The sequence below is a fragment of the Aptenodytes forsteri genome, unplaced genomic scaffold (assembly GCF_000699145.1).
Source record: "Aptenodytes forsteri isolate BGI_AS27 unplaced genomic scaffold, ASM69914v1 Scaffold96, whole genome shotgun sequence".
Classification (NCBI taxonomy): Eukaryota; Metazoa; Chordata; class Aves; order Sphenisciformes; family Spheniscidae; genus Aptenodytes; species Aptenodytes forsteri.
In genome coordinates this window covers 804,376-816,419 of record NW_008795029.1, presented here as the reverse complement: position 1 = coordinate 816,419, position 12,044 = coordinate 804,376, and positions in this window count along the sequence as shown.

Sequence of the window (12,044 nt, the reverse complement as noted above, 5' to 3'; positions counted from 1 at the left end):
TTGAAAGAGATCTCTACATGTACACAAAACTTCCCAACCTTTCTTGCTGGGTTAGTCAATGTAAAGAGGTAAGCATATAACATGGTAGTCATCTGTGAGGATTTCCTTCACAGATATTCAGAGGTTCTTATTTGTCTACGGCGGCTGTGTAGGGACTGCAAGTGCTTATTTGTGAATAGTGGCTCACCTCCTGTCCTTTTTTCCTTCTGACCTTTCCTCATCATTCTAGATTTAAGGGGCTACTAGCAATTGCCTAAGTTAGCCTTACTGGGTTTAAAATACTTTCATTTTTTGATAGCCCACCTAGCAGAAAGTCTAAGGCACCAAACCTGATGCAGTTGTGTTCACATTGCTTATTGGAGGCGGTGCTTTGCATAACCTAACTCCTGAGTAACAGCTGGGGTTTGTTTCAGAGAGAATGAGATGGTTTGCTCCAGAGGAGTGAACAGTATTTTTTCAGTGTGGGTAATGAGGGTTTGTGAACCAGGAAATTTGAGTTACCTGATAGTACAGATGCTGGCTACAGGTACTTCAGTGTTTGGGGGGCTTTTTAAGATAAGGGGTGGGCTTAAATGTTTGAAAACTGTTTATTTCCCAGTTTTTTGAAAGTGATCTCTACATGTACACAAAAACTTCCCAACCTTTCTTGCTGGGTTAGTCAATGTAAAGAGGTAAGCATATAACATGGGTAGTCATCTGTGAGGATTTCCTTCACAGATATTCAGAGGTTCTTATTTGTCTACGGCGGCTGTGTAGGGACTGCAAGTGCTTATTTGTGAATAGTGGCTCACCTCCTGTCCTTTTTTCCTTCTGACCTTTCCTCATCATTCTAGATTTAAGGGGCTACTAGCAATTGCCTAAGTTAGCCTTACTGGGTCTAAAATACTTTCATTTTTGACTTAGAAAGAGAAGATACTCATTTTTTTTGTGCATAGCAGAAAGTAGTACAAATGCTAAACTTCTGCTTTCTAAAAGCAATCAAGTTTTTTCATTTCATTTGCTCCCAGTGTGAAATCACCCTGAGTCCTACTCATGATTTATTTGATAAAACAGTGCTTCTGTGTTCCCTGTAAGATTGTTCCACTACAAACACATTATTTTTCTGCTTGAATGGGAGTTGGACCCAGCTATGCAATTGGATCTGAAATCTCTGATAAAGTTTCTGTTTGGGATCCTGCTTCAGATTTCTTTGCAGAGGCAGGTCAGAGACCAAAAGTTGAGTTTTCAGTTGCTGCTGAAGTGATTCAGATGCCTGGTACCGCGGGGCAGTTTTGAAAATAGCAACTGATGTGCAGGTTTAACACCATATTAGGTGTGTCTCAGAGCGTCAGGGGCTACAGAGCTGATGTGCAGGCCCTTGCCAGTGCAGCACAGAGAAGGGCAGAAGGGACCTCCCTGGCTCTGAAGCTTTCCAAATCATGCTGACAAAGATGCCCATTGAGAAGATTAACCTCAAAAGGCCATACTTTCTTGGTAGATATGAAAGGAACTTCATTTCCTCATAAACCAAGTATCCAGGCATCAAGAAGACTTGTGAAATGCTGCTACAAGATTTAGTTTTGTGCATGTCATTGTGGAATAAGGCTCATTGCCTTTTTTTGCTTTCTTCCACTTTACACACTGTCTGAACACAGCAATGAAAATAAGGAAGCATGTATACAGGACAGTAAAACCACTTAGTGACATGTATGGATTTTCAGTTTGCTTGTTTTGGAGGCTTTTTTGTTTTGTTTTAAATGAAATGATGAGCTCCAAATATGTTTTTATTCTAATATCTAATTGCTCTGTGATGAAGATTTTGCCATGGTACCTTCCAGCAAATAAAGACACAATGTCTCAGCCTTGCACAGTGAGCTCATCAGGAAGCTACTTGTGGAATAGCAGCTGCAGCGAGTGTTAATCTAGAGAATTGATAAGGAAATAGGATGGACTAACTCACTTTCCTGGAGTGCTTATCTATCATTTAGGCTTATGTAAAATATTCTAATAATGTGCAGACCCCGGTAGCCAGAGGCTGTCACTGGGGTATCAGAGGAATCAGGGTTTGCATAACAACAGGAGGGGGTATCCTTGCTATGTTTCCTCCTCTTCTCTTGTTCCCAGCCCTCCCTGTGCCTGGAATGTAAATTCTAAACCACAGAACAAGGCATCAAGCAAACCCATACAAGGCAGCTGGCAGGTGGGCAGCAAGTGGTCAGGACAGCAGGAGAGCACCAATACACTATATGTCTTAACACTCAATATAGCTCTTAAGAGATTTCAGAGCATGCACGATCTGTACGGAAGACCATGGCTCAGATGTTCAGCCCATGAAAAGCCAGCATGTAATCTGGTACCTGCGCATCAATCACTCAGGTTTCCTGGATACTCTGGTCCTGGGTACTTAAAGATACTGCTTAATCAAGAGAGACCTCAGCTTACAAGGTGTTTCTTTTTTCATATAAACTGAGTGTTCATTAAAGGCTCTTCTGTGATGGTGTTGACGGCTGAAGTGACCTTCATCTGTACAGTTCATGCATACGAATTCATCACATAGCCCTGTTTGACCCTAGAGGGTCCTTTTAAGGGAAAGGGGATAATGCATGCCCAGTGACTGTTCTGGTGCTCTGCAGAATTAAATGTGTTTATAGAATTAGATAAAACGTGTTGTCTGTGATTACTTTCTTATTGAGAAGAACTCAGAGGCAGCTAAATGGGAAGAAGCCAAAAAAACATATGGAGAAAATAATATCCAAAAAGTCTGGGACATGCTAGAAAACCAGCAGTCAAACAGGAACAATAACACAAAAATCAATAGGAAAAAAGGCATATACTGAATCCAATTAAGTTTGCATTGATTATAGAGACGAAAACAAAACCAATTTTGACTCCTCTCTCTAATATTTGATCCTGAGAATGGTGTCCTTATTAAAACATTCTTAGAATCAGTTTCCATGATATTCAGCTTTCTCCTCTGAGAATGTGCCACACACCACATTTGTAATTTATGTCAGAATAAAATAAAAATAAACAGAAAAGCCAGTAAAACCAGTTTCAGTTTTGAAAACTAAAAGTATCAAAAGCACAATCAAAGAACTGAAAGAATAATTAGTAACAGTGAATACAAAAATGATAGTTTCAAGCCTGTTTCAGATTTGGTGATATATCAGAGCAGGCCTAAGGAAGCATAGAAAATGGGAAACATGTTTCATCTCAACAGAGTAGAGCATAAATTCAGACCACACCTAAGGGTCTATCCCATATTTCAGTTAAAATTCTTTAGAAACTACCAGGTATGCAAAGGTATTTTTATTTATTCACCTAACTCTTACCTTGCTACCTAACATTTCCAGGTGATCAAATTGTTCTGACTGCTGTAACACATTGTACATCAAGAACCAGGTCCATATGCAAACCTGGATCAGACAAATGGGTAAAAAGTAGAGAATAAGGTAGTGTTTAGATCTTTTAGGATTTGTGGCTCTAAATTTCATAAACAAGATAATTAAAAACAACTAATGAGATTAAAAACAATCCACTGGCATAATGAAAACATCTGCTTTACCTTTGACTTATTATGTTACTAGTTTTGAAGTTTCATTGACTTTCTAGTCAAAGCAAGGATGATTTCAGTATTAGAAGTAAAAATTCAGAAAAAAATGGGTAGATTTAGAATATATGGTGGTACAAATCTCTGCGATTTTTGGAAGACAGAGCTCTGAGAATTCTGCTTTTTTGTTTCTTAATTACTCTGAAGTATCTATTCACAAAATATTTTTATTAATTTACTTGGGCTGGGGTTAATCTCTCCTCACATCAAACATCTAAAAGTTCAGTGTATGGTCTAAGCTTGTTGTCCAATCTGATTCTGTTGTGAACAGAAAACTGGATGTCTAAGGCAGGCATCTAAGGAGGTGAAATGAATTGCTTTTTAAATGTGCTTGCCTCTCAGCCAATGTAAAAAGCTTGAAGTGCTCATCTCACTGTTAGGCAGTTAAAGTTAAGTGAGAGGAATCACAGCCTGACATCCAGATCCACAAAGGCATCTGTTGATTTCTGCGGTAATATATTGCGAGATCTGGCTTCAAAATGTTACAGTTCATACACTTGGTAGTTTTGGACACTGAAAAAACACGCAAATCCGTGAGCATGTCTTGCAAGACTCACTACTGAAATATCCTTTGTCTCCATTTTTTTTCTTTTTTTTTCCATCCTCTCACTCAAGTAAGATTTCAGCATGATAACGTGCTATATAAAATGCATTATAAAGGGGAAAATACGCAACCAACCTATGTAGTCACAGGGGAAGGCAGGAGGAAATCATCTTCATTTTCAGTACAAAATAATTATTTTGGGCACCAGGAAAACAGCCTAACTTGTTAGAAGGGTGGAACAATGGAAAAGGAAACTGGAGCTGTAGCAGTGTGTAACATACTGGCAGTGTGTAAGAGCAGGTCACCTCACCTGCCAGTGATGGTCTGCAGATAGTAGATCCTACTGGTCCTGACTCAGTACATGAAAGGATGATTGGGCTTGCTGACCTCCAACCTCATACGTTACAACATTGTGAAAAGCCTTAACCTCTGCATTTGGAATGTCTCTGAGCTCACACAGGACACATATGCCAAGGTCCAGCCGTCTTTTATAATTCCCCATCAGTGCTGCAGGAGAATAGAGACTGTCTTGCTTCCATCTGCCAAGACTTGAGCAGGGCTGTGCATGAACTGAGGTGTTACTCGACATATTTGGAAAACTTTAAACTGAAATATTGAAATGGAATTTAGCAAAATTTGAGCAGCTGAGCAGGATCATAGCTTTGGACTTGGGTGTCTATGTGTTCTGTGCAAGTCCCTATTTTGGTAAGTCCCTTTGGCTCTGCCGATGTGGGATGTGAAAGTGCCTGCCAGCTTCTGCATCCCTGAAACTGAATCTAGGCACGTACCATCTGCCTTTCCTCTCCGGGCTATGGTCTTCAGCCAAGGAATATTCAGGCATACAAGCAAGAAGACAGCGACAGCAAGTTTCAACAAGTCCCCTAAATGAGTGGGTGGGTCAGGATTGGGTGAAGTAGGGTACCATTGAGGACATGCAGCATAGCATAAGTGATCCCTCGGGCCATATGAGTAGGGACAATATATGCATTTTTCCTGCACAAGCCAGTAGCGGATGTCGAGGGAGGGGTATTCTGCCCTTCAGTATAGACGTGGTCTCTCTGAATCTGCCCAGGCAGCTGCCCAAAATTAAACATGCAAATAGCTTCTGAGGAGAAGGAATGTTTTATAATCAATTTCCGTTAGATAGAAAGGTGTTATGGGTAAGTAGGTGGTAAGCTTTGCTGCCAATGAATTAATACACCTACTTCCTGACCATCAATTGTTGTCAGAAACGTGTGCTGGTCTGGAAGCCTTTTTTACAAATTGACAGTGACTGGCCAGGCTGAAAGCAGGTGTATCCTTTTGAATCTGTTCTGACCTTTGGTTCATGGCATACGCTTATGTCATGTCACATTACCTCATCATATCATAAAAGCTAAATGTCATACAGTGTCACATCTTAACCTAAGACAGAGCATCAGCCCCACTGTTTTCAGATTATCATGTACCAAGAGCACAGTAAATACATCGTCTCATAGGTTATTTTAGCAGTTAGCAGTCGCATAAGAAGTTGAAGGCAATATTCATGCAAATGAACAGATATAGCATAATTTATTTGGAACCTCTCTGGGGCTTATTTACTGCGTATTATTTCCACAGATCATTTTGCTGTGTGTTAACAAATCTTTTGAACAATTCTTTTCAATACTCAGAACCACAAGCCCTTGGAAATCTGCTGCTTAAGACTCCCTGAATTATTACCATGTTTGAGGTGAAAGAGCATGGCACCTGGGGGCGACTGCCCAATAAAATTGTCCTTGCCTTCTGCGTGGGATTGCCCTGCTTACAATGCTCCTAGCTTTCTATCAGCCTATGAGTCAAAGCCTAGCAATTTAATCAAGCTTGTGTCTGTTTATAAAGCTTATGTCATCTGAGCGGGAAACTGAAGCAATCCCTTGTGACTTAGGGGACCAGTCACACATAGCCAAAAATGACTGACCATGGGAGCTTGGCTGCCACAGGATGCAATTTGTTTAGACAAATGGCTAACAAACAACTGTGAGTGATACACAGGTTTGAATAAATTATCATCAGTCCATGGGAAGCTCAAGACTGGAAAAGAAGGCAGGCAAAGTATACATTCGTCCTGCAAACTGGTTAAGTGATGTCTCCAGCCCTACTTAACCTACACAATGCTAGTCTTTGATAAGACTTGCATGCGATCAAAAAAGTAAAGGTTTAATATTCTAAGGAAAAGTAAGTTGCATGCAGCTGCAAAATGACACCTGGCGGCCCTTTGGGAGAGTGGCTATCATGCTCTCTTGAGGTGAGGGCGGAGGGGTGGGCAGGTGGAGTTGCTTTCGGAAGATCTTTGCTTCTGGGCACATAGAAGTTGTGTAGACCTGGAATTAAGAGGTTTCAAAGCAAATACTTCTGATTGTTCGTCTAGCTACATTTATTTTTTTTCTCTCGTGAGTACAGGCAGTTGCCGTTTCAATGAGCATAGCTTTGTCAGGCCACATGACAGAAACATCCTAACTTGCTTCCCTTCTCCTCCTCCCACTCCATGCTGGGCATGTAGGGAGGGAGGGAAGGAACAAGCAGAGCTGTGCCCTTCCTGCCAGGCTGCATGCTGGGATATTCCCTTTCCTTGTCCCTGCTACACTCATGCCTTGCCTACTGTCTCATGCATGTGATGGGGTGATAGGGGCTCATGAAACAGCGGGGAGCAACTAGACTTGTTGCATGCAGCTCACCTGTTTTGAAAGTCTGGGTGTCATGTGGCATTTGGCAGTAAGGTGCCAAAGAGAAGTAGGAAACCAGGGAGATGGAATTTAACCAGGGAATGAGGCTGCTGCGGTCGCAACCATAAGAACCAGCTCCACCACATGTCAGAGCCTTCTGTGTGAAATGCTGAGCATCCACAAGCTCCCCCGTGGTCCATGAAACCAAAAGGATTTGAGGGTTTCCAAAGACTTCTTGGAAATACTCAGCTTCTTTCAAGACTAGATTCCCCCCATCATGCCCTCCTTTTGCCTTCCTGTTCCTCCTTCAGTTGAAATGTCTAATACTTACTAACTAAATCATTAACTGAGTTAAGCATTTTAATAGGCTAAGTAATTATAGCCCATGGTCATAATAAATGATATGGAGAGGGGATTTTTTGATTAAGAAATGTTTTCCCACCCCTGTATAGCATATGACCTTCAATGTATAGGCCATATTTCTCACTCACTCTGCCACCCTGAGGGCACTGCTTCCCTTTATATATATAAAAAAAAATGTTAATGATGCACTTGTAATCACATGGCTGCATTTGAACGAATCTCATTCCAGACTTTCCCTGAAGGGTTTAATTATACGGGTTTGTGCAGAATTACACCCCGTTGTAATCCTAGGGTCTGCTAGTGTAGCTGGTGGTTCATTTGAGCATCTACACTCCTGCCCAAGTGTGCACAAAGAAATGTGCCACAACATTCAAAAGAAAAGCTTAATGAACATAACTGCAAACTGAACATCTTTAACAACGATATGTACCTTTCTGCAGAATAGCTGAACACAACTCTGAGTTATCCCTTCAATATGGGAAGGAAACATGGTCTCAGTTAGTTCTTTTCATTATGCAATTTAATGTAAATATATTTTTTTCAGCCACAGATATTTCAAAAAATAACCAATTCAAAAGGATCTCCTTCCCTGATATCCTCCTATTAAAGGTCTGGGTCAAAGTCTGACATCTGCTACCCTGCTATAAAGCTGGAGATGATACCTGGATTCCAGTGGAGTAGCTCTGGATTTATACCAATTCCAATGAAAGCTAATTTAGCCTTCTAAATATGTAATTGTTCTCAGTGCAAAAAAAAATCTATTAATCCCTCACAGCAGTCACTGATTGTGGCATTTTAACAATAACAGCCAGCATGATTGAGTGTTTTCAGTGGTTACTGACAGATGGTCATTGTGTTACAAAACAGCCTCCAGTAAATAATGACCATATCCACATGAGAGATGGAAAATAGTTCTCTATTGTACGATCCTTTTTTGCTGCACATAATGAAGTAGAAATGTCTTCGACTCCATTTTATACTGATACTGAAAGGCCAAAACTTCCATTTGAATGAAAAGTGATAAGAATATGAAAGCAGAAAGGTTCCAAGTTGCTTTTATTTGTTTGCTTGCCTGTTTGTTTGCATCTAATAAACCATCAGGACTTTGCGGTTAATGTATGTTCTTCTATCCTTATTTTATAGGATACAGTTCCCTTAGGGTGCTAATGGAGCTTTTTAAAGATCACAAGCAAACTGAAGGCGAAGATGTGGTTTAATAGTTACAAGATGACAGGGCTAAAACTCTGCTTTCTCTTAACATGATGAGTGTGAGTGCACGGTGGTCTGCGTGGCTGGGGAAAAGAGTTCATTCTAACCACAGTGCTTAGGACCATAATGTGTACTAACAGTTTATTACATTAACATTCACAGAGCTGTGAATTTACTAATGTTACTAACGTTGCTACAGAAATTATGTCTGTTATATTGAAAAAGAATCTGAAGCACTAAGCATGTTCAATAGATGCCTCAAAAATGTTAGTAGGTGCCTTATTGTACACTAGGAACAACACATTAGAAGTAGGAGAGAAGAGCCTACCTGGCTAGCAGATCATAGTCAAATGAGGGAAACAGGCTGTCTTGCATCAGATTATTGATAAATAAAAGGAGTGTTTTTCACAAGCACGGAGACAACCAAGCCTACCTTACTAAACACATGCAGACCTAAATTTTTGAAGAATAAATTGTTGATCAGTAACTGTCTTCATTCCCACTGCAAAAAGTCTCAATGATCCAACTGAGCTGAAGTGAAATGATGAGGCACAACTGGAAAAATGAATACACAGCTATTCGTTTATGTGTTGACTGTTCAGGAGTACAGAAAGTAGCTAAACTGGTTTTTGTCATTAAAAAGAGCAGGTAAAGCTAAATACATGGAATGAACAGATCTATCAAATAAGAATGGTCCTGTCAGCTCTCAAAACCAAACTACCCTTCAGCAGTAATTTTCAGACCCATCTTGCACAACCTACAGCAAAAACACTCATGACTTCCACTGAATCTTTATCTGTGCTGGACCTGATTGCTCACCACTTCACTTTTGCACTTCACTACATTTTAATATTTGGTGTCTTAAACCGGATTATTTTACTGACTCTTACTTTGTAATCAGGGGAAAAAGCAAAACTTCCCAAACCATAAGCATCTCGTCTACAGAAGTTTTCAGGGCACACTTTGCACAAAGTTCACTACTATGGAGGTCAATGATCAGATTGAGATCAGAAACTTCCATGTGTCTGAGTGACCCCTTCCAGCTGCAAGTGCTCTTGGGTCGTAACTTGTGGGGTTTGTATCCCTCTATGTGTTTACATGTGTTTGAATTAGGAATTGTGCTGAACTAGGTTCTGCGATTAGAAGCAAGAGCTGTGCTTTTATTAGAGGCCATAATGAGTTCTCAGAGCTAGTCACTTGACCCCGACAAGCTGTGGGAAAGATTTTCTATGGTGGTTCCCACTTGTTTCTGATAGTGAAGTAGCCTCTTCAAGACCAACTAATCTCAGTAAAGGTGAGAGACGTCCTCATATCTGTTAAGTAACCATTTATAATTCAGAAGAACATTTATGAAAGCAGCAGCATGTCTTTTGTTTCCTATATATGGGACAACATTCAATGCTTAAACTAAGTGAGCACTTTTGCTACAACTTGTTGGCAGTTTGAAATCCTGTGGGGAAACGAGCGCATGGCTTCATCACCTGCTAGAGAGCTACCACAGCTCACCCTTAGCTAGCAACCTCACAGACCTTGAAAGCTGAATGATTACAGAGGTTTACCTTATCATATTTAAAGGTGGTATCTTCATGTCAAGGTTGCAACAAAGCAAAGCAGATCTTGTAATAGCAGTATCTGGAGTAAAAAGATGACTCCTGGCCCTTGGCGATTTCCAGACATTTTTCATTGCCATAACATAATTTAAGCATGTAATTATTTGTAACTTAAATATATTAAAACAGTCTTCTACCTCTAAGCAAAGGAACACTGAAAGGGAGAGACAGTGTCACTCATTTCCTCATTTTCAGCTGTCATGGTCTTGTGAAGCTACTTCCTTGTCCAGTGGTACCTTAAATATATTCTCTGATTGTACCCAAATGGAGCTAAATCTTACTTTATCTCCTTACAGAACTCCCACCCACTTTTTATTTCCTTGTATGAAAAGCAGAGGGGGACATGGGAAGTATTCTTTCTCCAAATAACAGGCTTCAGAGCTATCATGCATGGGTTGTACAGGGAAGGGAGGACATTTCTAACACCATGAAGGCATATAATGGAATAGCATCTGCAGACTCTTTGTCAAGGTTGAATTGAAAATCCCAATGTTCCTATAAGGGATTTATTTGTAGGCATACTACTAAGGAGCACATGTTAAATTTACAAACACAGACAGCAAGAGAAAGACACACGCACGCACACACATATTCACAAGTATATATCCGTGTGATACCACAATTATGACAATGCAATAGCTTTCATGTCGAGTGCTGTGTGCCACAGCTCACCAACTCAGCACATTACACACAGACTCCACCAGTCCACTCAGTTCCTAAACTTGGTCTTCCAAAATGGATCTTTTCCCTGCCTCTCCGGAGAGCTATGAGTCTTGAAGCCCTACTGTCTCTGGGATTGTGGGCATGCTTTTCTCCACTGAGGGAGAAATGAGCATCTCTCATTTTCCCACACTATGGAAGAACCTTTTGCAGGTTTTGTATCATCACTTTGAATTCTGCCCCAGCATTCTTACAAGCTCATTTGAGTTTGGTGCCATCCTTAGTTTTATATATGTCCTTCCTGCTCAGCTATCCGCTCAGATAACAAATATTTGGAAAATAAGCAGGTCTCAGATGCCTTCTAAGAAAAGATCCTATGTGGAATCTCACTTTCCTGCCAGTTTGCCAGTGATTACTTTTTTGAGAACTTATTTTCAACCATCTGTTTATCTACATTGTGAATCAAGGTTGCTGTCTACCACAGCACCCTATAGCTAAACTGATGAGATATGATTCGGGTAGGTGGACTTCAAGGTGGGTAAAAAATTGGCTGGACCATTGGGCTCAAAGCGTGTGACAACAGCACAAAATCCAATTGTCAACCAAATAGTAGCGTTCCTCCAGGGTTAATACTGGGGCAAATACTGTCTCTATTAATGAGCTGAAAAATCATTAAATTTGTGGATAATAGACAGCAAATTCTGCATATGTGCTGGACTGAAGAGGAGTCAATACTTCAGTGAAGCTCTGGAGGACGGGGCTGCTGTCCAGTGGGTGCTGGCAGACTGGAGGAATGGGCTGGCAGAAACTTAACATTGTTCAAAAACAAATTTAAGTTTTACATCCTCAGTGGAAAACCTCTGTGCAACAGTACAGGCTGGGGGTTGACTGGATAGGAAGCAGCTTTGCCGAAAGGACATGAGGGTCCACGGGGATAAGAAGTTGAACAAGTTTCAACAGCATGCCTTTGTGGCAAAGAAAGCCAGGCCCATACTGGCCTCTGCTAACGGAAGTGCAGCCACAGAGAAACTTAGAGAACTGACCCTCCAGATGTCCTTTCCAACCTAAATTTCTCTATGACAGCCCTTATTTCCTCAGCTTGTTTAAAGGACGTGACAGGACAGAGAGGAAAACCCAACCCAGTACTGAAGTTCTCCTTTAACATTAATAAGGCTTTTGGTGCTCTCTGCCAGTTCAGTTACCGTATTAAAGAAGAAAATGTGGTGGAATGATACATACTGTTTCTGGGAACCCCATATGAGCTGTTTGTTAATCTTCTCACCTTCCAGGTACTTGTTACATATTTTCTCCTAGTACTAGAATGTGATAAAGCAAACAAACAAACCAAACAAACAAAGCTGACTAGCTTTCTGTAAGTCTGGTTT